Genomic DNA, 25,309 nt, shown 5'->3' with positions numbered 1-25,309 from the left:
ACACCAACAGGGAACACGGGGCTGAAACCTGACCAGTTTTGGCCATGGAGAAGCTGAGCTAGTCAGAAGCCCCCCATTTGCTTTATTTGCCACGCAAATGTAACTGTTATATAGCCTATTGACTACACAAGCAACTTGTGATCTTACGCAGTCATTTTTTATGTTCCATTTAACACTTTTCTTGACAGAAGCAGTGAGAAACGGGGCGAAATATTTCTGCTTGTGTGTAGTTGATGGCTGAGAGTCAACCACAGCCACTAGCCTGGCAATAATTTGAATTATTACAAACACATGAGAAGAGTAAAAAGATGCAGGGCGAAAAAAAAAAAAAATTCAGCAGGGACATTTCTTAAGGATAATTTTATTAAAAGTTCATGTTTGAAGTGATGTCATCCTTTTCATTCTCTGTATTCAATTGCCTTTCTGAAGCTTGGCATAACTATTCTGATGTGCAGCAAAAATATTACATCAAAGGTGAACGTTTGAATCCTGGCTGAAAAATAAAACGGAGGGCGGTGGGACACAGAGCAGGGGGGAGAACCCCCAAATGACTAAAAGTTCTTAAAAGTAAGATATAAAAGAAAATAATCACTTCTCTCCCCTGACAAATAGTTCAAAAAGTAGCCAACAGTTTGGATCTGGTATGTCACATTGCATACAAATGAAGAAACTGTCACCATCGGTTTCCTTTGAAACCTTTTGATCTTATCTTCTGTAGTAAAGGGCATGTGACTTGATCAGGGCTTCTTCTCTCTGATACATAGTCAGAGTCCTGATCTACTGAAATATCTGTGACAGGTTTCTCCACTCAATTGATATTTTTTTTCCTTTGCCTTCAGTACCTTTGTCTGTGGTGGGTATGGTTCACCCTTCCCTCTCCATCCAGGAAAACCAAGATTCCTAATTTACTTCTACATACCTCTAATACTTAATATTTAAAAAGCACAGTTTCTGTGAGGTGTTTATATTTTTAATATGAGCTATATTAGTTAAGGTGCTTTAGTTGATTAGTATTTTGGTCCAGAACTTGTGAAGTCAAGGAAAACTTTCCCAAAGGACTAAACTGCTCCTGTGGCAATTGATGGCAAAACTGTCTTTGACTTCTCTACTGTGAAGCTGTGCTGTGAGGGAGAGTTGAAATAGGAACTAAGCCCCAGGAGGTCTCGCTGGGCTCCTCTTTGCAGAGTAAAGGCCAGAACAAAATATTCTTGGGTCCATCTGCTGTCACTGCTGGGCTTTGCTGCCGGGCTCCTGGTGGGGGATGCCCTTGCTGGTGGTCGCCCCAGGGTGGTTTCTGCCCCTGCTGAGACCCCACAGCTGGAGGAACTAGTTTGCAAAATTTGTGAGGCTTGCAGAAAAGACAAAGTTTATACCGATTTTCATATTTTAATTTTTTTTCTCTCTTCCTACTTTTTCTGAGGAAGGTAAGCAGTGATTGAGGTGGCCAGGAATTGTCTCTACCCAATCTCACTAATTAAAAAAAAAAAAATAAAAAAAAATGCTGGAGTTATTGAGGCAAAGCAGTTTTAAAATGGGTGAAAGTTAATGGCCAGTGTTTGCACAGGAGGTCGGACTGGGTGATCTCTTTTAGCCTGCAGCCAATTAACCTCTGAGTATTCAGTGTTGCCTTGCCCTGCAGCCTTGCAGATGGGGAGCTGTCTAAGAGAAACCCAAAGATTTCCCGGTCCATAGGAGTGACCAGGCTGGTAGTGGGCTGCCTGCCTGCCTGAGCAGGCTCTGCTCTGTTTGGTTTTCTGCTCAGCTTCTGTCGCCAGCACATCTCCGTTACAAGTAACGAGCTGATAGAGACTGGAAGAAAGCCTGAAGCGTGCCAGCTCGTCTGGGAGGTGCAGCTGGGTAAAGTGCAGCAACAAGTCATTTGCAGTGCTGGTACTGAAAGCTGTTACACAGAGCAATTTTGTTCTTCAGTGATTTTAACACTGCTAGCAATTAGATGCTTTTACGTGGTAAGTGTCCCTCTGCACGCTGAGGTGGCTCATGTGTTCTTCAGAGCTGGAAGAAGGTGGTTGTTGGATGCTTGTGCAGAAGGATGTCTTTGGGAGTCCTTCATCATGTGAAAATCTTCTGGGAGAACCAGAATATGTGGGGCCGGTCCACCAGCATGTTCTTTTGTCACTGAACTTCCTCATCTCCTGGTTTAGCAGAGTAGGAGAGCACATCAGGGCATCCTGCTGGGGCCCAAATATGTGCTTCGGGTGTTTTGCTTCTTGGCTGGCAAGAAAAGTTAGCTTTGCTAACTTGTCTTTGTTTCATCTAAAGAATTTGGCTTTTCCTGTATCTGTGCTTTTTCCCTTATGTCGAGTGTTGTGTGAGGAATAAGAGCTGGTATTGAATAGTGGTGCCTGAAAACTGATGGGTTTGGTTGCTGAAGGGCCTGACTATTGGGATCTGACAATGTAAATGGCATCCAAATCAAAATGGATTTGCCTTTTATCTGTTAACACCAAAGCAGGTCAGATGGCATAACTATCAGCGTGGGTGAAAAAGCAGTCTTCCCGACGCTCCACAGGACTATCAGTTCAATATATTCTGGATGCTTCAGCCCTGGAGTGTAAATGGCCAGGGACAGAAACCCCAGGGGGTTGCTTCCTTCTGCACCATCTGGAGATGTTTGCTGGCTCCCCAGCGCCATTTATCTGGGGTAGGGGGCGCTGGAGCTGCCAAGCAAAGAGGCCTGCTGGTGGTGCTGAGGGCTGGAAGAAAGTCTTGGATGTGGCTGGAGGTAACAGGCTGCCATCGTGACTCCCCTCTCCCTTGGCTGGCTGGTGGGAGGAGGATGGTGGGGACCTGACGAACTCGCCACTTCCCCACCAAGGAGTGAGGGTGTGATGCTTAACGCTCAACAGCAGGGCTTAGGAGATCCAGAAAACCACCTATTTGCTTTCAAGGCTTACTCTGCAATCAGCGTAATTTCTCATGAGGAGTGAATTTTACGGTAGAACAGAAGGTTGGGGAATGGAGTGTTTGCAAAGGGAAAAATAATTATATTTATAGACTGGGAGTCTAAGACCTTTTTGGACCCAATCACTAAATCTGTCTGCTTTGCATACAGGAGGCAACTTATTGGATAGTTTAAAATGTTGGCTACTTTATAATAATACTAATAACAATTTAAAGATTTTCCCAGCTGTTGGAGGATGCCATTTTTCTTTCATAGGCCATTATGTATGCAAGACCAATTGGTAAACTGCAATGTACTGTTCTGTAATTATTCTCCCCTGTAGCTTTAATGAGGAGATCTGCGTGCAGTTTGATGGGAGAATATACTCTGCCAACAGCTACATCAAAAATCAAGACAGGTGTAATCTGCTTACTGTAGTCTGTGAATCCTCACCATGTGGCTATGTTATCTCTAGTGCATGTTTATAGAAAGATGCTTGTAAAAGGATTTAATTTAATGGAATAATGGTAACTGACACTATGAAAATGAAGGGGCTCAAATAATGTGGTGAGCAGTCATATAAATACTAAAGTAGATGATTAAAAAATTGCTATATTACGTCATTCAGCTAACATCATATGAAAGGAAAATACAAATTAAGCCATGTTATGTACTAAAAGAAAATGCATTCTTTCTTACTAACCTAGTCTTGGAACAGACCTTGGAGAAAACATAACATTTTGGACTATGCACGCAGAGATGCGTGCCCACTCCTGCAGTTGCGCTGGTGTGGGCAGATGTGCATGCCTATTGCTGGAGCTCTGCATGGGCACGTTTCCAGGACTGGAGTCCTAAGAGCAGAATATCTTTTAGAAGGCAGATACTCTGCTGAGCTGTAGCCAAAACCTGCAACTTTCTCTCAGGTGGAAGCATAGTTACGTGATGAAAGGACCGGTAGAGACTTCAAGAACCCACTCTGTGGTGGGGAGGCTTAAAGATACTCACACATGATGTGCCTTTGTTTCCTTACCTGTACAGGAACGACAACAAACTATCAGTAGAAAAGCAGCAAAATAACTTACTGTTTTGAAGCCTGTTGAGAAAAAGGAGCATCTCCTTGCTAGCAGCAGTTATGCAAGATTGTTCGATTGGAAAGATAGAATTATTTAGGCAGAACTGTGAATCTAGCTCTTCTTTTCAGAGGCTGAAAGAAATAATACCCAATCACTTGGTGGATGTGATTTATTAATTATCAGTCATTCTTAATCACCTGATACTGACATATATCTAACACGCTGGAGAGTTTAATATCTGAAAGAATACTTACCATGATTTTTCTCAGCAGTCCATTTTTAAGTGCTGGGGGGAGATAATGTGGTGCCAGCACTTAGGTATTGTGTTTCTGATCCTCTATGACTCTGTCCTTGAACGTGGAGCGTGAGTGCACAGAGGATGGCAAAAAGTTCATAGCAAGAGCTATGCTAAATGCTGCCGTGCTTCTCACTGAATTGCTTGAAAGCCTTTGGCTGATAGAATTTGGACATCTTGTGACACTCGGATATTTTTTTTTTTATATTTAACCTTTTTGATGTTAAGGTAAATGGATCTGAATTATTATCCATGCCAAGTATAGTGAAAGTGCATGATCGGGTGTATTATGTTACTGCATCAGGCAAATGTATCTTAAAAAAAAAAATGCTACTGAAAAGCACTTCTGTTGGGGAAAGATGGGGTTGGATGGGAGTTGGGCATCGCTGTTAATTATTCTTATTATGCTGATCTCGCTCAGGTTTTGAGTCTGGTGATTGCACTGACAAAGGAGCAGCCTTGATTTCTGCACATATGTTACAGTTACTTGTAAAACTGGGCTCACAGATTGCTCTGAAGCTTTTACTGTTCCTGCAGAACATTTCCGTATTTCCAGCAGTTTGATCACAAATGCAGCATCTCTCTCCTAATGCTGTGCAGGTTGATAAAACAGTTGCCGAGCTGGAGTCCCTAAAGAAATTATTAATTATCTGGTTAATGTGCATCAGGCTGTGGGAGTGTGAGATTAATCACCAGTGCTGGGATGAGTTGCTGAAGTGGATTTTGGTTTTTCGTCTCCTGTCACTCGGTAATGGCTTTTCCTTCCTTCACCATCAGGTGAACAGGTGCGGAGGTGCTGTATTTTCATTTTCCTGTAGTCGGTAACAGCCGGTGACCAGGAGATGCCTTTTTCTCAGTCCTGCTGCATGAGCAGTTTACAACATGGAGCGCTACCTGCTCTGGATGTTCCAGCTGCGGGAGGTGCTCCGGCAGCACAGGACTGACCTGGGCCTGACCAGATAAACACATTTGAACACAGGCGCTTGGGGAAGGGTGCCAGGGAGGAGTGCTGGGCTGAGCTGCAGCTGGCTCTTCTGTATTCCCCAGGTCTCACAGGGGTTGACTTGCATTTGGATGTGGAATCGCAACTTGACTCCTATTTTGAATGTATTTATAGTACCCAGAATTTTTCGGTAAGTGAACATTCAGCTTGCCTCCTTTGTTTAATATAAACAAAGGAAGAATGTGCTCCTTTATTGGAAAGTTACAGGAGGTTCTTCTAGCTCAGTCTTCAGTGGTACCAGCCTTAAAGCCAAAGGACTGCATAAATATTCAGCCATGGGAGAATGAGTCAGACTCCTTCCAGTGGTGGATCAGTCAGGGTGCTCAGCTGCAGTGTTGCAACACTTGTCCTGCCCCGTTAACTGCTCTTAACTATCAACAGCTACATCAGAAATTGTTCAGTGAAGCCCTGATGTTCTTCCAGAGGTCCCTACTGGATTACATACACTTGTACCCCTCAGTGCTCTGAAAAAAAACCCTGAGGAGTAATTTGTCTTTAAAATTTACAGTGGTGTTGCTACATGAATCTTGTACGTGAAGCCGTAACAGCTCTGCCTCTGGGTCAGGACCATTGGCTGGAAGAGTCTTTTGTTTTAGTGACTACTGGTGAGGAGAGGAAGGATGATGGGATGGAAGGAGCTACATTGTATGCATCTAAAGCAGACGGTTTGCCTGAGGCCAGGGGAGCATCTTCTAGCTAAGAAGGGAAAAAGTTGTAGACAACAGCACAACAGTTGCTCCACTAATACGCATTGAGGGACAGAAGTAGGGTTTTGACCTCTTTCTATTTATAAAGTCTAGTCATTTGAATTATTTCATCTCTAACACAAGTGCCTTTTCTCCCTGAGGAAGTCGTGTAGATGACCACAGCTATTGAGACACTGAGGTGCATGGCACTTGAGACTGGAGACCTGTTTTTAACCTTCAACTTGACTATGTTGTATCAAGCACACACTTCTCTGACGTGAACATGTGGGTATTGGCCTTCTTCAGCTTATGGCATTTGTTTCTTCTTGGCTGAACTAGTGGTTTTCTTGTCCCTGGTGAACTGAAAATTTTTCATTGCCTTGCCACTTCAAAGCAGGCAGAAACGTACTTGTATTTGAGATTGCATCGCACTACTTCATCGCTGAGCTTTTACTCCCCATGTTGTCCTATCCTGAATCCCTCTTCAGCTAAAGATGTTACCTTGGGAGGGGAGGAGAGGTGTGTAGTTCTCGGAGAATTTGCTTTTTATAATAGCAATGTGCTTCGGTCTGGAATCCCTGAACAGCCCCATGGTGGCATATGCATCCATTTGTTTGGCAGGCTATGGTATAACTTGCCATTAAATGTAGGTGACCTGTTTGTGTTTGAAACCCCCTAACCAGTGAGTCAGCACAGCAGCAGTGGGGTTTTAAACATTAAGTAGTCTTCGGGGCTTCAGACTGAGTGTTTGCATCAGAGCTGTTTGGGTTTCTGCTCCTTGTAGAGCTTCCTGAGCTTGTTGTGATAAGTAAAATCAAGTTTACTTTAAGCTCAGCAGTTCCCAGCACTGAAGAGATAAAAGGGGGAAAATAAGACCTTTAGGAGACAAGAACACTGTCTTGATGAGAGGACTGTGTGGGAATGCAGGTCACTCCTTTCTGCATGACTTTGATGGTGATGTGCCCGTTTCTTTATGCATGGTTGTGTGAGGGTGCGTGCAGGTGGGCTTGCCTGTGGTGGTGTAGAAGTCATGCAAAAGGAGTGTAAAACTTCCTTCAGTGTAGGAACCATAAGGGCAGTAACTCACCAGACTCTTCTGTAGCTGTTGATCTCTGGTGCTTAAAAATAAGTAGAATAGCAGACTTTCAGAGGAGTAAATTGTGCAAATCCATGCCTAATTTACATGTACGATCACCTTGGCTGCTTGTACAAATCAGGTAATTGCGCATGCAAATAGCTAATTAACACAATTAGCTGATCTGCTGATGCAGTCTCAGGATCTGTAAGTGTGTACTAGCCATGTATTCATCATGTATCTGCAAACCAATTGTATGAAAGAAGTCTGAGCCCTCATAACCATTTGCAGGTGTGGGGAATGGCTTCTTTTTTAATATCGCAGTTTTTTGGCTTTGGGATGGAGAAGCGTCTAATGGGGATCCCAACTGTTATTGCAGTTGGGATCCAAAATCACTTAGGTTTATTGGAAAAATTTCACTTCAAAGTAGCAAGCTGGCATCACTGCTGAGGCACACTCCCAGCACTGCAACCCATGGCCGGCTAGCCGGTCTGGTGGCACGGAGGCTGCAGTCGTGCCCATCTCATATAAATTGCTCCACGTGAGCACAGGGCTGTGCTAGCTTTGGCCTATGGCTTCAGAAAAGTACCTGTGAACAACACTTGTTAAATATCTACTGCTTATTACTTTTAGATAAGCAAAATATTTCAGATTTTAAAGCTGCCTGCCTCCTCCTACCTTGGTGGGAAAGAATTTACTGAAAAAAAAAAAAAAGTTAGAGAGTGCGTCTCTGGATTTCAGCTGTTTGTCCAACTTAAGAGCTCTCCTCCTTAGCATTTGACTGCTGAACAAAAATACCCAGGCAAGTTTAAACAAGTAAGGTGTCAAAGTTTTGTAGCTGCATCAATGGACACGAATTAAGAGTCCAGGGATTTCAGAAGTGTTGTTCCCATCTTTCTTTCTATTATTTTTATAGCTGTTATGGGATGGACAGACACCCTTAATCATAGTAATTATGTATATTTTTAAAGCAAACATAATGTGAACTTGCAATCAGTTCCTACAAATAATTTGTCGTCAGCATTTGTGGCTTCAGGTTGAGTCTGCACAAAAGTAACAGCATAATCTTCTGAAAGCAGGTATTTCTTGAACTACCTTTAAAAAAAATGTTTCCTAGTTATAAAATAGAAAACTGAAGCCTGTGTATTAGACTCGTGACTCTACTTAACATCCCAATTGCTCTCTGAATTTCCTTTCTTACAAGTGTAGTAGCTTTATTTTAAAACAAAGATGAAATATGCCAATACCACATAACTAGCCAGGATTCAAATCCTAGCAAAAGGCTCATGTCCAAGACCACACCACTGTGTTGTCTTTCATATTTCTCACATAGATGTCTGTGGGATGTAGAGTTTTCCTTACTCAGGGGACTTCAAAACACATTGAAAAGCAATGAGTTAGATGCTGATTGTGCAGGGACTGCGCTGGCAAAAGGAGCGCCTTGTTACATGCTCCACAGTAACACTCTCGGATCCTTAAAATCTGCTCTGTGAAGGGAATTTAATGGGGCCGGGAAAGCTGGGATGTGTTGTTTACTGCTGTGAAATGTTTTACTACCATTTAGGTAGCCACCAGACAAAGACCTAAGGGACTTCGGTGTCAGACCTTGTGTGAAAAAAACATATTTCTGGTAGAGCTGTACCCATCTGGTGGTAGGTGAGTGCAGAGTTGAGTGAAGAGTGTCAGCCCTGAGGGGGTCGTGAGGTCCCTCCCCTGAGGGTCAGGGCGTTTCTAAGCAAGTACAGGGAAAGCCCCTCAAATGTAGAACAAACAGAAAAAAACCTACTTAAAGGTACATTTTTAAGAAAGCAGAATGAAAAGCGTAGTGGAGACTTCCACGCTTCTCTGCAAGGTACACTGTGAAGAAGCATAAAGCCTGTAGAGAGCCTCTGTCAAGTTTTGTGGTGATGCTATTCAAGGTGGGAATTAACACGCACACCACCACATCACACCACCCTTCCCACCACCCTTCCCCTTCAAAAAAAACCCAAAACCAATCTAGAAAACAAAACAAAGCCCAAAGAGACAAGAAGTCCAAGTCTTGGATGCTAGTTGGCATGCTGATGCCTGAGAGCGCATCCAGCCCGCAGCTCACTCTTACCAGCCTCAGGGTCTGAGCCCTGGGAACAGAAGGGAGGAATCTTCTCCCTCTTCCAGCATGTGCTTTGCAATTATGCATGGAGTGACAAATAATGATTAGCAAGGAGCTGAGGCCTCTGTGCTGTGAAAGGGAGCTGGGGAGGATGGCTTTACTCCTGGCCATGCCAAGCTTTCACCTCTGCTGCTTGCTTGGTCTTCAAAGGAATGGTGGTAGCTGTGTATTAAACGCTTTATTTAAAACTTTGTTTTGACAAAACCAAAAGCTTTTATGTTTTTATAACCAATTATTTTTCAATTAATCTTAAAAATTAAAAAATAATTTGCTGTAAAAATCTTTCCCATTATTGATCAGCCAAATTTCCTCATGGGTGACCTGGAATTGAAAATTAATGAAAAGTGAGCAGTCTGCTTCTAAAGGCCAAACAATGAGACTTGGGGAGAAAGAAAACTGAAAGTAAGACAAGTAAAGTTTCTTTAGCACTTCATGTTGGGACACCTTAAATCCTGCTTTTAGCAGGTTGCAGAACCGCTTGCAGAATTGGGGCTGAGGCTGTAAGATGCTGAAGTGCCTCGTAGAAGGAAAAACTCCACACGTCTGACCTGACACTGGCTGTGGGCTGTACAGTGTCGGTCAGAAAAAGAAAGAGCCATCTATTAAACTGTTTGGAAGTGGGAAGAGCAGACATCATACTTGGGTATGGTGATGACTTCTACACTTTTGGTTAGTTGAAATGCTGTTAATATCTATGAATACAGGCTTAAAGCCTTTTTTGAAACCTTAGGAATTACCTGTCCCTTAAAATGAGACGGCTCGTTCTTTGGCTGATCTACAGCCTATTGAATTCAGTGGGAAAACTTCTACTTGTGCTGGGATAAAGTTCCCAGTCCCTGCTGTGTTTTAAGGACTAAAGGAAAAGGCAGGGTTTGTGTGCTCTGGAATGGCTTGTGAGCTTCTTTCAGAAAGGATACACCTGCCAAGCAGGGAAGCAGCACCTCTGTTCCTAGGCATCTCACTTGGAAAGTCCTAAAAGTTGATGATATTTTCTCTCCAGTTACTCATAGACATTAAATAAACTGAAAATGCAGTATTGATGCAAGTGCCAAGTTGCTGCAATGTGCAGATGACTTTTCTCCTTGGCCTTTCCTGTCGAGGACCGTGGTGCCGGCCAGAAAGATGGCTGATTGCCTTTGCCCAGTCGAGGGATGTTTGAGGAACCGCTGATGGTTGAACTCCTCTAAAATGGAGCTGATGATTATGAAGAGGAGAGACCAGTGCTAACAGTTGGTAACCACAGTTTATCTAAAAATATGTGCCTGCAGTTCAGGAGCCTGCTTGAAATCTCTCACATTGTGATGTCCACAAAACATGATCTGCGTTATCTCTAGGGGACGGAAGACTATATTCCCTTCTGGCAAGAGATGGCTTCCTTTGTCTTGCAGCCCACAGCCTTTTGGTGTCCCTGGACCTGAAGGCGGTAGCACTTGGACTAGTCTGTTCTGCACAGCATGTAGGAGCGTGTGGCCTCAGCAGTGCGAGCCATCCTAGCGCTGGCTTCCAGGGAGCTTTAAATCCCATTTGGAATCCTGGGTCTCTATCTTTCAGTTTCTTTGTGGCTGGGCCTTGCTTGGGTATTTTTATTAAAGTCCTGTGACGAAAATTGTGACGAGTGGCTTTGTGCCTCTGGCACAGTGGAGTGCTCTGCAATAATGGTGTTAAGTTTGTTCCCCCCCCCTGCCCTGAAAAAAAATAATCTAGTGGAGTCATGGAGAGCTATGCAGGGAGTTTAACGCAGTAGTCTGTTCATCTTGGTCATTTCAGGCTTATTGACGTTCAAAATCCAGTGTTCTGCACAAGTGCAGAGTTAGTCTGTGCTCCAGGCAGGATTTTCTTGTGGGATGGTCTGAAATGGTTATGTGGGCTTCCCCACAACTTCCCAGTCACGTGTCTGGTCTTGTGCACTGAGTGCGTGTTTGTCCTCATTCTTGCCTTCCCTGTCACAGCCACAGGGTCTCTGTTTACAACACAAACAAAATGCTGTGAGAGTTGTTTCCTTTGTGGAGAAGATGAGAGAAGAAGTAATATCTGAGAGATGGTAACAGTTCCACCATGTGCTGGTACTGGGGACAATGTGGTGATACTTCCTACCACTTCTTGATCCCCATTTCCATGGAATATATGCTGTTACACCCTTCAGAAAGCGAAGGAAACGTGCCTTGGAACAGACAAAGAGAAAAGAATTGTGTCTTGTCCTGCAGTACCTTTTATTTACGGAGTCTATCCTGGGAGCCTCAAAGCATCGCTAACTGTAACGGGAATTCAGAAGCACAATGACTGAATTTTTCCCAGTGAATCAACAAGCGTATTGTATTGACATCTAAGGTTTGAGGTCTTTGTATATCCCTGGTGCAGGAACGAAGCTCCCAGATCAGCTGCTGCTGGTGAGGAGACGTAGATGCATTATTAGGGATAACTTGGTTTATCTCCTCTGACACTTTTCTGATATCTCTTGATCATTAAGGTCTGGATTAAGTGGGAAAAAACATTACTTGCACGGACGTTATGTAGCTTACGCTTCAGATCTTTTATGAGAGAGTTTGGGTGCTTAATGTCTTCTAATTCAAAAAGACAAATCAAAGTCTTGTGTACAGCTTCCTTCTGTCAGGTGCCGAGATGGGGGTTAGGTGAGTGCTAATAACAACCCTGGATATTTGAAAGTCACACTTCCAGATGCATTTAATACAGTCACAGATAAAACTCACTGAAGAGGAAGGGTTTTTTTTGGGGGGTGGTTTTGCATTTACTTGGTGGGTTTAATGATGTTTTAGAGTGACACGGAGAGTAGTATACCTTGGGAGAGCAGTCACCTGTATCTTCTTCCCTGTGAACCTTCATCATTTTTGTGAAACGCTGCTGTGTCAGGAGCTTGCTGTACGTTCATCCCTGGCATTGGGGGGAGATGGCTCTCCAGCAGTGGAGTGGGCAGCGTTGCACAGATGAGAGAAGGTGCTTGGCAGATGGCAGGTATTAAGAGAACAGGAAAAATAGGTCTGTGATGTGTCTGGCTGCCCCCAAACCCACATTGATTTTCAGAGAAATATGTGGGGGTTTTTCAATATTTTGTTCCAAATTCTTACTGTGCTCAAAATGTAGCTATTTATTAATATAAATTAATGGTTTTTATCTTGGCTGTGCAACAGAATGCAGAAATCAAATGTTTTTGTCTTTCAGCCTGACCAGAAGTGCCTGTTTGGGTTTTACAGGAGCTGAACAGGTGTTTCTGGTCCCCCTGAGCTGATGAAAGATCAAGGAAACTATCGCATTGCTGTGCTGTCATAGTAGGAACACCATAATAACATTGGAAGACCCGTCCTTGGGACTGATGTATTTAGCAGCCCGATGCACCCTAACCGGGGCAGTCCTTTATTTATCCAAGTTTGTTCCTCTTCAGCATTTTTCATCTGAGGATTACAAAAAGTGGACTTTACCCTGTGAAGCTGTTACGCTAACTGTTTATGGATAGAGAACTGAGGCTAAGATAAACTGTGACTTTCCAAAGGTTACCTCACATGCCCGTAGCACAAACAAGGAGCTGTATGGCTGTTTCCTGAGCTGCTACTTTTTCTCCACACTTTCTTTGCCCACGTGGGAAGAAATTAATCTCTACACAGGGTCTAGCACAACTTTGCATAAGCAAGGTTCACTTAAATTGTCGAGTGAGACCTGTTGCTGGTGCTGCACAGAGGGGTGGATTGGTTGAGAACTTTGTGGACCGCTTCACAAAAAGACAAATGGCCACATGGAATTTGATTTATGGAGAAACTGCTTCCAAGGAGAAAGCAGAACCTCAGCATAAGTAGATCTGCAAACTAATGACGTAAAAATAGCTTTGATAATAAAAAGCTGGTAAATAAAGGTCTGGTAGCAACTGGGATGTATGTGAGAGGCAAGCTACGTTGATCTGAGTTTGGAGGAATTTATTCCTTCACAGAGTTCCTCTGGTTTAACTCGGTCAGTGCTAGGTCACTTTCAGTTGAAGAATATTTATTTGTAGAAGCCTAAAGTCATCTTCCTGTAAAACAAAACAAAAAAGCCTGCCCAACTGCTGGTTCAAGCTTGCTCAGAATAATCCAAATTTGTTTTGAAGGACTTTGGGGATATATTTGCTTCTGAAGATTCCCATTCTTCTGTATTTTCTTTGCCAAGTGAGTAATTAGTTACTCCTTGATTATTGCTTATCACTTTATACTTTTTCGTGGAGACAGCAAGGGACTGTGAGGCTGGTAATAGCTATGTTCACATCACCTTTCTTTCTCAAACGTGGTTTTATTATCTTAAAACTAAGTGGGAGTGAAACAGTTTTAAGTTCCTGTACTTTTTTTTTTTAAAAAAAAAAAAACAAAAACAAAAACAACCTGGAACCCTGAGTACTTTCCAAAGCATCCTTGGTAAGTACCAGGAGTGTGTACTCTCATTTTTCTTGCCTTAAATTGCTACACCCCAACAGCGCTGATCCACATCTTTGGACATGCAGACTTGACTTAAGTGGTCTTAGTCTCATTTTCATCCCATTGCTAAAAATTTTCTTTAGTCTTTTCAGATGTTCCTAAACATGGCAACAAGCGTGTGGCTCTGCAACAGATGCAATTCTTTCTAGGTCTCTGGGTAACATTTTAACCTGTGTAATGTTCACAGCATAGCATCGTAAGTAATATTCCAGGAAATACGCTGCTGCTTGTTAAAAAGGATAGGACCCCAGAGATGCCTTTAAATATGCCTGTAAAGTGAGAGGTGCCAAGAGAAAGATAATATGGCTGATTATAGTTATTTACCTTACATTTTCATTCGCCCTTAACTGGGTGTAATTTAGGGGCATGAAATCTCTTATTGGAAGTGTATTTGCATTAAACAGCTCTAAGCAACCATGAAAGCGCAGAAGCTGAAAAATTGACAGACTGGGTTCCTAGAATCCCAAAGTAGCATTTTTGTAATAGGCATACAAACAAATCAAATAAACATGTTTTGCTTCAACAATTTAAAGAATATGGTCTTTGGAGTAATTTGTCTTTTTTTTATTTTTTTTTTAAACTATCATTTCTAACCTTTTCATTGCCTATCTCTAGTTTGCAGCTCCTCCTAACAATCTGTAGCAATTTCCAACCCAGCTGTTGTGGTTGCAGAGCATTGTGCCTTTGTTTAGCTTTCCCTGAGCTATCAAATCGGCCTATAAAGGGGATTACCTGGCTGGTGATGTTGTTTTTCAGGTCTGCACTTTTTAACAAATTATTGTTTCACAGTGGCTCTTCCCACCCCCTGCCAAAAACAAAAAAAGAGAGGGGAAAAAAAAACCCCTAAAAAACCCCCCCAAAACCAACCCAAAAAAGGCTCTGAAAATCAGACTTTACAGTTGAACGGAATAAAGTCTTGCAAGTAGGTACCTTTGGATGGCTTTGATAACCCCCCTCGCTTCCTTTGCAAGTAGTCATAAACAAGTTGAAAACAACTGCAGGAGTAGTGGTTCTTCTCAATGGGGTCATGTTTTTGTAGCAAGACTTAAATTTTCCTGTGGGTTTTATTTAAAAAAAAAAAAAGGCCTTTTTTGTCTACTGTGTTGGTGTGTGCTAATCTTGAGAAATTTATAATACGACGGTGTACTATTAAACAGGTATGATCTTCCACCTCAGCCTCCTAGTAGTCAGTCAATTCTTTTATATCCATTGCCTCTCCCACCAGGCAGTTTGTTTAACTAAAGTTTGCAAAATGTTGTGATCTTTGCATGAATGGAGTTATTGAAGTGAAAAGCATTAGCAATATTTATTTCGGTAGGTTGTGGAATTAATGCCTAAAGAGAAACTGGTAAAACATGCTTTTTACCTATACAATAGAGTCTTTAAGACACTTAATTCATGTTTAAGAATGCAGACATGTCTGTCTGAATTTATATTGTGGTATGTATGCTCCCCGTATCATGCTGTGTCAAAAGTTTTCTAACTATGTTATTGAAATATATCTATAGTATTCATATTTTTAGTATTATGTCGAGTGTTCAATGGAAGCTAGTGTCTGTCTTGCTCTGCTTAGTGCAGAAGATATATTTACTGTACTTGAGTGTCTTCAATTCTGGTTCTCGTTTTGCAAACACAGTACATTTTAATTAAGGCTTGTCACTCGAGATCTAATGAATACATTTACTGTAATGTCTCCGTCTTTCAGGAGGTGAATTTGACTTAGAAATTGTCTCTGACAGAGGGGCTGATAATATCAGTTTAAAGATTTCTTCTCTTCCTGGGGAAGAGTGATTCGCGTGGTTTGTGCTGCTTTTGCTGGGTACGGGGTAGCAGGTTTCATCTGAAGGATCACAGAATGATGCTTATTGCAACATACAGACAAAAAAAAAAAATCCCTAAAGATGCAGATGCACGTTTAGCTCTGAGAATGAACCTGCATGAGACTGCCCTTTCTTTTTTTGCTTCCCCTTTTTTCTTGAACACGGTTTCAGAGGTGGTTTATTGATTATATTTGGAAAGATTAAGAAACTCCTCTCCCCAAATCACCCTTCTGTTAGCATGTGAGAGGACTTTGATCAAACAAACAATGAATTGTCTAATACACATAGTACAAAAAAAAAAATTCCTATAAAAGCAGGTCTCAATCAACCTTTTACCTGTGCCTGTTTCTACTTTGGGGGTGGGAACTGCCTGAGGAGGGTTGCCGTGCTCCTGTGTCTCTAACTCATGTTACTGTTGGTATTAAAACTCCTGCTTTTAATGTCAAGTCTAAGCCGTAATAAATTTTACTGCCATGTAAATGCCATTCTGTGTCCTGTTGTGCAGGAAAGCACCACAAAGTGAATTTGGTCTTCAAGAGAAAGAAACTAAGGAAAACCTCAATTCTTCTTGCTTTTCAGTATTTCAAACTGGAATGACTTTCAGCTAGTTAAATCAGCTTATATTATGGTGCTGCCTTCTGATCCAGTGTTACGAGGGGCAAGGCTTTAGTCCCCAGGCTTCTGGCCTAGCCTCTTCCACCAGCAGCCCTCACTGTAGGAAGGGCCTGGTGCAGGGTCGAAATAAAAGGAAGGTTCTGGGGGAGCGCCACAGGGCGCGGGCAGGTCTCCTGCCCCAGGGTCCGTGGTGGGGGAGGCTGCCCGCCTCAGGGCCCTCCGCACCCTCCCAGCCCGCCGCCCCAGGCGTGCTGAGCAGCGCTTGGTGTGGCGGTGAAGCGGCAGGGTTGGGCCGCGCTTGTGGCACGGGGGGTTGAGGGTGGGAGAAGGCTGGTGGGATCCCTTGAGAGCATCCCGTGCTGCGTGCAGTGCAGTGATGCCCAGAAGAGAAGGCGAAGGGGTAGCTTCTTGCTCGTTGTCCTCAGATGCCTTTGTCGGGTGTTGTTTGGCAGGTAATATGCGATTCACCCATGACCATCCAATGCAAATGTTTGGGAAGTGCTATTGCGTGCGAGGAATCACGTCATACCGAGAGCAAAGCCCAGGTTTTCAAACATGCTTAGGCACTGCGCACTGGTGTCCTCACCCAGGGTCCCGGCGGAGCTCTGTGGTGGCCAGGGGACCAAAGCTGCCTTGCCCAGATTGTGCCGCGGGTCTCGTCCTTCCCTCCAACAGCCCACCCCCGGTGCAGGGGAGGCAGGCGCATGCTCAGGACCAGGGTGCTGTGCCCTCTGGCAGCCGCCGCCGAGGGGCAGGGAGTTAAATTCTGTGCAAGGCCCTGAACAGGCTGCCTGTGGGATGGCAGGTTATGGCTGATGACAAACGTGCCGCTGATGGGTACATGTTTTTGTGACCTGCCTTAATTTTTCTAGCTGGGCTTTTAATTGCCAGGGAAAGATAGGGACAAATACAATTTAAAAAAAAAAAAAAAAAAAGCCAAACTAAACAGAGCTATAGCAAGGCTGTACAAGGAAATACGTTTTAGAAAGATTTATTATTTTTTTTAATTAATCGGGATTTTGTTGTCGGGCTAAAGCAGACTAAAAATAAACAGCTGTACAGTACTTCATTAAGCTGCCTGCTTGGAGTGATTTTCCCATTGATTAGTCTCAGGGCTAATGCTGGTTCATTCCTCATTTCATTGCTAATTAACATCAGCTCTGCTCCTGACCACTTGACCGCACTCTTTTCTGTGAACATGTGCTGGTTTGGCAAGTAATAACTGCTCCCTCCCTCTTAAAAGAGAGAATTAAGGGAGAAAATAGCTATCAAGCGTAGATCTCTGGCTGCTTCTACTGTAAGGAGAGCAAACTGTAAAACCGTATCGGCCTGTACGAAGGGTAATAAACATAGTTTACAGAGCGCAGGAGTTTGATTGAGGAACTATGTAAATACAGATGATGAGCTCAAGCTGCTGTATGAATTGACAGGCTTGGCTCATCTCCTGTCAGCTGAGTTGATTCAGGCTCTTCTGGGATGCTCACGGTGCAGATTGCCTGACCCAGGGGCTTACGGCTGCTGGCCATCAGGGAGGGGGCTGCGCTGGATGGGCAGCACTTTTCCAAGTCTCTGCAATGTTCTCGGAGTCCAAATAATGAAGGATGTTGGCAGCGGGTACAGCAGGAGCAGGAAACAATGCCATGGTTATAGCTTTGTCAGGCCACTTCCATGCAAGCGGAATATAGATGAAAATAGGGGAATGAAATACTAGAATTGGCATGGATGCACTCTGAGAAAATATCTAACAACTTTAATGAAATTAGCAGCCTCTGTTCTGGGTGAAAAGGTCAATTTTTCCATAAAACCCAAGTAAACTGGCATTTTGGAAAACATCTACTAAACTTGGCACAGAATAAATAACATTATCCCGAAGTCTTGGTTCAATTCCAGATCATAGCATTTTCTTTTAATTGAATTGGGTATTACATTTCATTTTCAGAAAGTTGGGGTTTTTTTTGTATTCCTACATTTTGAAGCATTCATATCTCAAAACTAATCAGAAACTCAGCCTTATACAAATCTATCAATCAGGAACAGTCACTGGAGAGCAAGCTTGCCTGAGCGATAATCCTTTTCTACCTACTTTTGAGCAGAATCCTAATTCACTTGTTCATCAATTATATATTTTATATATTTCCACCATTAATTTAATGGATTTAGGGCTCAGTCTTGCAAACACTTCTGCACGTGAGCAACTTTATTCATGCAAGCAGGCTGCTCATGTGAGTAAAATTAACCATGTGAGATATTTGTAGGATCAGGCTTTGCTTGTATCCACACATAAAGCCATTGCTTTCCAAATTCCCCTTCCTTGATCTGTATTAAGTAAAAGCATCTTCTACTCGCATGATCAAAAAAACCCCAACAAAAACCTAAATTAATTTTAGTAACTATACTAATTATGATAAAGATGGAGAAGTCATTCCTATGCTTAAGAACTTAACCTCATTGGATTGGGAAGGGCTACCTCCTAATTAAGTACTGCATGATTGGTTACATCGTGTAGCCTTCATGGATGGTTTTGGATTTGGCCTCAGAGCAGGTAGAAAATCCCATGTTGTTGACACCTGACTTTAGACAAGGCTAAAAACAAAGTCTTCAGCACAATATGATCGGTTGGAAATGGAATTTTACTTCTTGTTCCAAGGATACATCCAGCATCTCCTCTTTCTAAAACAGATGCCTATGATATTTTTAACTTGCCTTATGATACTTCCATTTCCAGTCCTGGTTAGATACAAAACAGCAAACAAATATTTTTACATTAATAATAAAACAAACCAAGAAAAAATATTTCCTTGGATGCTTTTAAACTCTAAGGAGTCCTGTGTCTTGCTTTTGGTAGGTCAGTAGTTACACTCCCTTGCTTGCATTAAGATTATTTCATATTTTGCTCTCCTGTGGAGGGGTGTCAGGAAACTGTAAAATGCTGATTCTTTGCTGGCATAAAAATAACCCCAAAGTTCTTTCTTTCCTCTGGCTTTTCTAGTGAAATAAGCATATCCATGTCCTTTTGCACGTATGTATTAGGAGCAAGCGTAGTTCTTTTGCACAGTAGTGTCCAAGCCACTTGCTGGCTGTCCCGTGTTGAGGTGAGCTTTCTGGGCAGCTTCACTGGCTGTGGGATGCGGGGTAACACCAGTGGGCAGCCCCCAGGGCACAGGGACAGGCTCTGGAGCCCCCGTCACAGCGTTGGAGGGGACTCTAATGGTGATGGAGAGAAGAGCAAGCAAATGAGCCAGGCACTATGGGCAGGAGGTGGTGGGTGCCTGGAATATTGCAGATTTAGCTGGGCAATAAGCCTGTAGATGGTTCCTTACCTGCTACCAAAGCATTTAATAATGAAGTTAAAAGTTGGGTGTTTTCCATTTTGCCTCTTCATTTAAAGAATGTCAAAGGAAGGAGCTAACGCAGTTTTAAAAATCCTTATGAAGGTGGCATGCTTTAAATGAGATCTTAGAGGAAGCTGACCTGGGTGACCAAAGCTTTGTGATCCTCAGCAGTGGGAGTATTTAAGATATAAACCTTATGATAAAAGTGCCCTTTCTGGCCTTGTTATCCTCACTATTCAAAAATAAAATGAATCTTTGAGTTCTCGGAGTTTAAAGTTACTGTCAAGGCCTCCAGTCGTTTGGTCTGTAAGTTGGCATATCATATTAAATAAGCTTCAGTAGCTTCTTGTTTCACTACAGGCTAGAATTTGGAGAATAAAGTACGATTAATAGCTCTTACAAACCTCTGGATGGACACCCAAAGGAGAGGAATAATACAGTTGCAGTATTACAAGTCTGCAGCATATTAAACATTTTTTTTTTTCCTTGGGAAAGGATTTCCTGTAGAGGTCCTGAAGAAAAATAAGTTTCATTAGTCGAGCGTCGAGCAGAGATAGAGCAACAGGATTGATTGTAATAAGCCTCTCCTTTTTACCGAAATCCATTACTTTCTGAGCTATTAAGTGATGAAAGGGATTAAGAGAATAAAAAAATATAAGCGGGACTGTATTCGTAAATCTAATAAAGTTGATAACAGTAGAGCATTTTGTGAAATTTGCATGTGAATTTATAACATCCTAATCCATCGGCAGGCAGCGTAGTGCTGCAGAGGGAAGGGGGTGCACCATGCACACAGGATGAAAATGCAAGAGCAGAATTTCTGGCCAAGAAGCTTGCTTTTTTCTTTTTTTTTTTTTTTTTCCATATGGATATCCATATGTTTTATCACAGATTCCATACTTTTGGTGCCAGGATCCATATGTTTAGCTTTTGCTCAAATAAAAGACTAAAATCATTCTTCATTATCTCTTTCTTCCTAGCTGGTGTTTTTGTAGACATAACCAAATGTGATGCTAGATGTTTGAGGCATACCCAGATAGGATGCAGTTGGATCTCATCAGAGGTATTTAAAACCAGTACCTGGGGAGTTCAAGGGCTAGATTATCTTCTGAGTATAATGCCCCTTGACAGCGCTCAAACGGTGCGGGGGGTGCTATCATCTGATTGCAAAGTCCTGGCAAGGCTTTCCCCTATAAAAGAGAAGCTCCTTTGGGAGCAACAATGAGAATTTTCCTCCTTTCTGTTTTATTTAATTCTCGATCTGCACCTCTGCTTCTGCTGTGAGGGGTGTGTGGTGCAGGGAGATGACATGACAGGGCTTTATTTTACCTTTCCTTTTTCTGCTTGCTGAGGGCCCGCAGTTGGTAGAATAGCAGCAGAATTTAGAAGTGCTGATACAGAGAATTTGGGGTTGGCATAAGGATGGTGCATCACCGTCTCCTTGACATGACCCAGTCTGCTCTATGCCAAGCAGATATCACTCACTAAGAATGGTGCCTAATAAGGTTTTATTTTTCGTTTTATCTTCTCTTTTCCCTTTTGATGGAAATGTTAATATAATGCTTGTAAAGGTGTAAGACGCAATTCAATGTCCATAGTTAGACCTTCAACTAGGTACCAACTAACCACCAATAGTAAAATCTGCACGTTGGCTCTCTGGTCAGTTCCCATCTTCACTTGGGCATCCAGTCCTTAACTTCTTCGCTGGGACAGCGTGTGGCAAAAAAGCAGCTGTGGTGTGTGCGTTGGCTTCTCTTGGGAGCCCGATTGCCTACCAGCGGGTTCTGACTGCCTTATGGCTATGGCATTTTTAACTTGCAGAAGGGGTAAGAAATACCCTGTAATTTTGAATAGGAGAAAATTAGGGTAGTCGTAATTACAAGCATTATGGTACACAGTTTCAAAATAAAGGCAGCAACATTAATATTTGATTCACAGTTCCTCCCTCCAGCCCATGAAATGTAACCCTGAGGTAGGCTTGCAGTTATGCTTTATCCTCTGCATTCCTGACAATAATAGAAATTATTGTGAAAGGTTAATAACCATTGTGCATCGGAGCTGTATTATCTTTCACGTGGAAGAAAGAAAAGGCAACTAGCTTCTCTGAATAAAGAAAGCAGTAGCATCTTGACTTTAGAGAGGAGACAATCAATGCTGTAAGAACCCTATGAAAGCAGCTACATCTCTGATAGACTCATTATATTAATTTTCAGGCTAACCCCACTCTCATCGGAGACAAGAGCAAAACTTACCACTGATATCATTCAAAGCAGACATAACTCCTGATATTATCTGTATAGAAGCTATAGAGAAACTTAACCTTTCTTCTAAGATTTAGTTGTGAAAGTATAGTCTGTTTGAGGCTGAATTTAGTTTGCATTTCAGTGGAAATAATCCATCATTTTTCAGTTCTACCTCTCCTTCCCAGGGTTGTGGCTCTGGCAAGGTCAGCAGCAGGTTTGCATCAAGTTTCCAGTTGTGATCTACCTCATGGGTCTTGATTGATAGCGCAGTGAGCCACTATGCAGAAGAGGCGGCTCGCAAGGCTCACCCCACGCGTGGTGGTGTGCCCGACACGTGGTGGCCGTCTGCATGCCGCGGTTCCTGGGCACAGTGGTCAGACATCCCAGTTTGACCTCCCCAACTGCCTTGCCCACATATGCCATCCCCACTGGAGATGCCTCAGTGTGAGGAGCTGGTATTTTGACCCCCAAGTTGGCAAGAGGTTGGCTGTAACCTACTTGTTATATTCGTACAGGGAGGATAGACTAAATACTGAATTTTACTCAAGCTGATTGTCCAGAGAAATTTTGAGAGACACCTTTTCTCCTTTCAGAAATTATTCTCCTGTAAAAATGCTGTGGGTTTTTTTTCTTCTTCTTCTTTTCCTTCCCCCCCCACCCCCCCAGTGTTTGAATACCAGATTGAGCTAATTTTAAGATTCCTCAGGGCAGTGGCACTGCATTCCTTCCACTCCGCTATTCCTTACCACATTACCTCACCGCATCAGCACTTGTATCTCCCGCTGATGGCATCCAGTTTCCATTCCATTCACAGCAGCCAAGGATCATATCTCTGATCCACTTAGAAACACAATGATCTCTACCCCTGAGAATGCAAACGCTTTCTCAGTCAAATCTATTGATCTACAGGGCTCTATTTCTGGCTTTCCATTCACTCACTTGATGTTTGGGATGCTGCATATTCTTTCTGGGGAAAGAGTTAACTTGGCTACTAGGAACTCGGTGAAGAACGTTTCTGCAGAATCCAAAGATAGACGTGATCTCTTATATATTCTTGTGTTTGTACAAATACTACACTACTTAACTGAGCAAAATGAAAACCTCCCAGCCAGCACTGTGACAATGATAGACCTGAGCATTCTTACCCCAAGCTGATGCTGATGCACCAAGCGTGCTAATGTTGAGTTGAACCAGGCAAGCACATGCTGTCTTCTGCAAGGGAGGAGGTAAACAGTTTACATGTGGTGTCCAGGCTAGGGGGATTTACAATCTAAAAAGAGAAGATGAGACCAATGGGCAAGGGGGCAGTGGATGTGAAGAGTGATGTGGTTTGACAAACGTAAAAAATCAGTGAAAGCACATTAATGAAAAACTACTTCTTTCCCCGAAGAGCATTGCTGCTGCAGAACTTGGTTCCTAAAGGCCTGACTCTGGGCTCTCTCAGAAGTGTAGTTATGGAGAAAAGCAGGGATTTGTGTGATAAGTGTTCCAGCCTCTCCACACGGGTTATGTATTGAAACAGGCCTCTCCAGGAGGCAAGCCCAATGTGTGCTTCAGTGGTCCTCAGACAGTTCTCCTCTTTCATCACTGATAGCATGGGCCACAGAGCAAATACACCTACATGCTTAACTTTGGCCTTGTTGGTGTTCAGAGATGTTCACCACCATCCCCAAATGGGATTTTGGTTCTTAAAATATGGGATTTTTAGGATTTTTGGGTGTTGCTCAACATTGACCTTGAACTCATGTTTAAAAGAAATCCAGGCACTATGATGCTGAGTGAGCTATGCCTGAGTTAATTAAATTATCTAGACCGTAGACAATTTTGAAAATATTACCTGTAATTCATGTCTTCAGGGTTCCAGATGAGTGCCCTGTTTTCTGTACTTGTACTTGACAAATGAATCCTCTCTTTCTGTGGTTTTGGGATTTTTTTTTTTAAAATACAGATATTAGGTTACTGTTTGGTCCAAGTGAAGACTTTTATTATTCAACACTTATACTGCCAGGGGCGTAGTAGCTAACCTGGTTTGGTCTTGATTGTGTCACTCACTTTATAGCTGAAGTCACTTCCCACCACTCACGGTGTGCGGTCTAACACCTTGACGCTATAGGTGAGTCAGGCAGGGATGGGAAGGGTCCCAGGTGGAATAATTATGGGGTTGATTGCTGTGATCATACACAATTATGGTCTTTCTTAGTATATCCATGAAAAGTACTGATGTATGAAAGAATTTGACTTGTGAAGGAGTATTAAATTTTTGCGTGGAAACTTACTCTGAAGTTAAACAGATACTGGCTCCCGTTGCGCAGGATGAGTACGCGGTCAGTGGTGAGCTGCCTTACTTTGCTTTCTCCTTTAGCCACAGAAGATTCCTTCCTCTTGTAAGCCTTGCCTGCAAAGACAGGTAGTAAGAAATAACCGTTCTTTGTAACTCTCCCATGTAGCCAGCTCCTCTAACTGTTCAGCGTGTTTGTCAGCATTTCTGAATTTAAACTGAGGGAGGGGCAGGAAACTTCTCTTTCCTAATCAAAAAATGCAGGAAGAATAGTATAAAAAATATGAATGCTGAAATTAATATGTAATGTGATATAATGTCCTTGTCTGGACATTTCATTGCCTTTACAGTAATAATTTAATGTTCTAAAACTCCAGGGATGTAATAGTCCATGAATGATCCTTCCCTGCTTACAGACATGAAATGGACTTGTACACAGTGCTGTTTTGGGCTGGGATAGAGTTGATTTTCTTCCCAGTAGCTGGTATGGGGCTGTGTTTCGGATCTGTGCTGAAAACAGCGCTGGTAACCCAGGGATGTTCCCGTTACTGCTGAGCAGTGCCTACCCAGAGCCAAGGGCTTTTCTGCCTCTCACACCGCCCCCGCAGCGAGGGGGCTGGGGGTGCACAAGGAGCTGGGGGGGGCACCGCTGGGACAGCTGCCCCCAGTGACCAAGGGGATGTCCCATTCCATATGGCGTCATGCTCAGCATGTAAAGCTGGGGGAAGGAGAAGGAAGAGGGAGATGTTCAGAGCGATGCCGTTTATCATCCCCAAGTAACCGTTAGATGTGATGGAGCCCTGCTTCCCTGGAGCCTGCCGACGGGAAGCGGTGAATGAACGCCTTGTTTTGCTTTGCTTGTTCACGTGGCTTTTCCTTTACCTATTAAACTGTTTTTATCTCAGCCTATGGGTTTTCTCACTTCTACTGTTCCAGTTCTGTTCCCCACCCCACCTGGGGGGGTGAGCGAGCAGCTGTGCACTGCTTGGCTGCTGGCTGGGGTTAAACCATGACGTACATGTACATACACATAGGTGAAAGCTTCTGCCTCTTTGTCTCCCAGCAGGTACAAACCGTTGATCACAGATTCCTACAGAAGTCGGGGGAGCAGGCAGGCATCTTTAGGAAAAGCCTAGAGCTGCTTGCCCAAGGCTTTGATAAATCCAGTCCTCTTGACTGTGCTCTGTACTTAGCTGCCTTCTCCCAGCAAATGGCACAGATTGTAATTCTTTGGCATGAAACAAGAAAGACTAACTACTTTGAAGATTCTATTACTTTGTTTTTCAGTCCTTGCTCCTAGTACACTGTTTACTATCGCCTTTCCCTCTGAAAGTGTTGAACACTTTCCACCTACATCCCTTCTCCGTACGTGCACGTAGTG

General features: G+C 43.0%; 1 protein-coding gene across 27 annotated transcripts in view; it reads left to right on the top strand.

Annotated features, from left to right (window-relative positions):
- The window catches only part of ESRRG (estrogen related receptor gamma), a 406,664-nt gene that overhangs the window by 117,198 nt on the left and 264,157 nt on the right, over positions 1–25,309 (top strand). Inside the window, exon 1 of one of the 27 annotated variants that reach the window (XM_055816312.1) lies at positions 1,751–1,967. The exons of 25 other annotated variants lie outside the window; for them this stretch is intronic. The gene's annotated coding sequence lies outside the window, so the exon portion shown is untranslated. Of the gene's footprint in view, positions 1–1,750; positions 1,968–25,309 lie in introns of those variants that run through there. One more of the 27 variants, XM_027788553.2, reaches the window with a different exon arrangement.

The sequence above is a fragment of the Falco peregrinus genome, chromosome 11, assembly GCF_023634155.1.
Source record: "Falco peregrinus isolate bFalPer1 chromosome 11, bFalPer1.pri, whole genome shotgun sequence".
In the NCBI taxonomy this organism is placed as follows: Eukaryota; Metazoa; Chordata; class Aves; order Falconiformes; family Falconidae; genus Falco; species Falco peregrinus.
The sequence above is the reverse complement of the archived record's forward strand: the minus strand, read 5'-3'. Positions and strand labels throughout refer to the sequence as shown.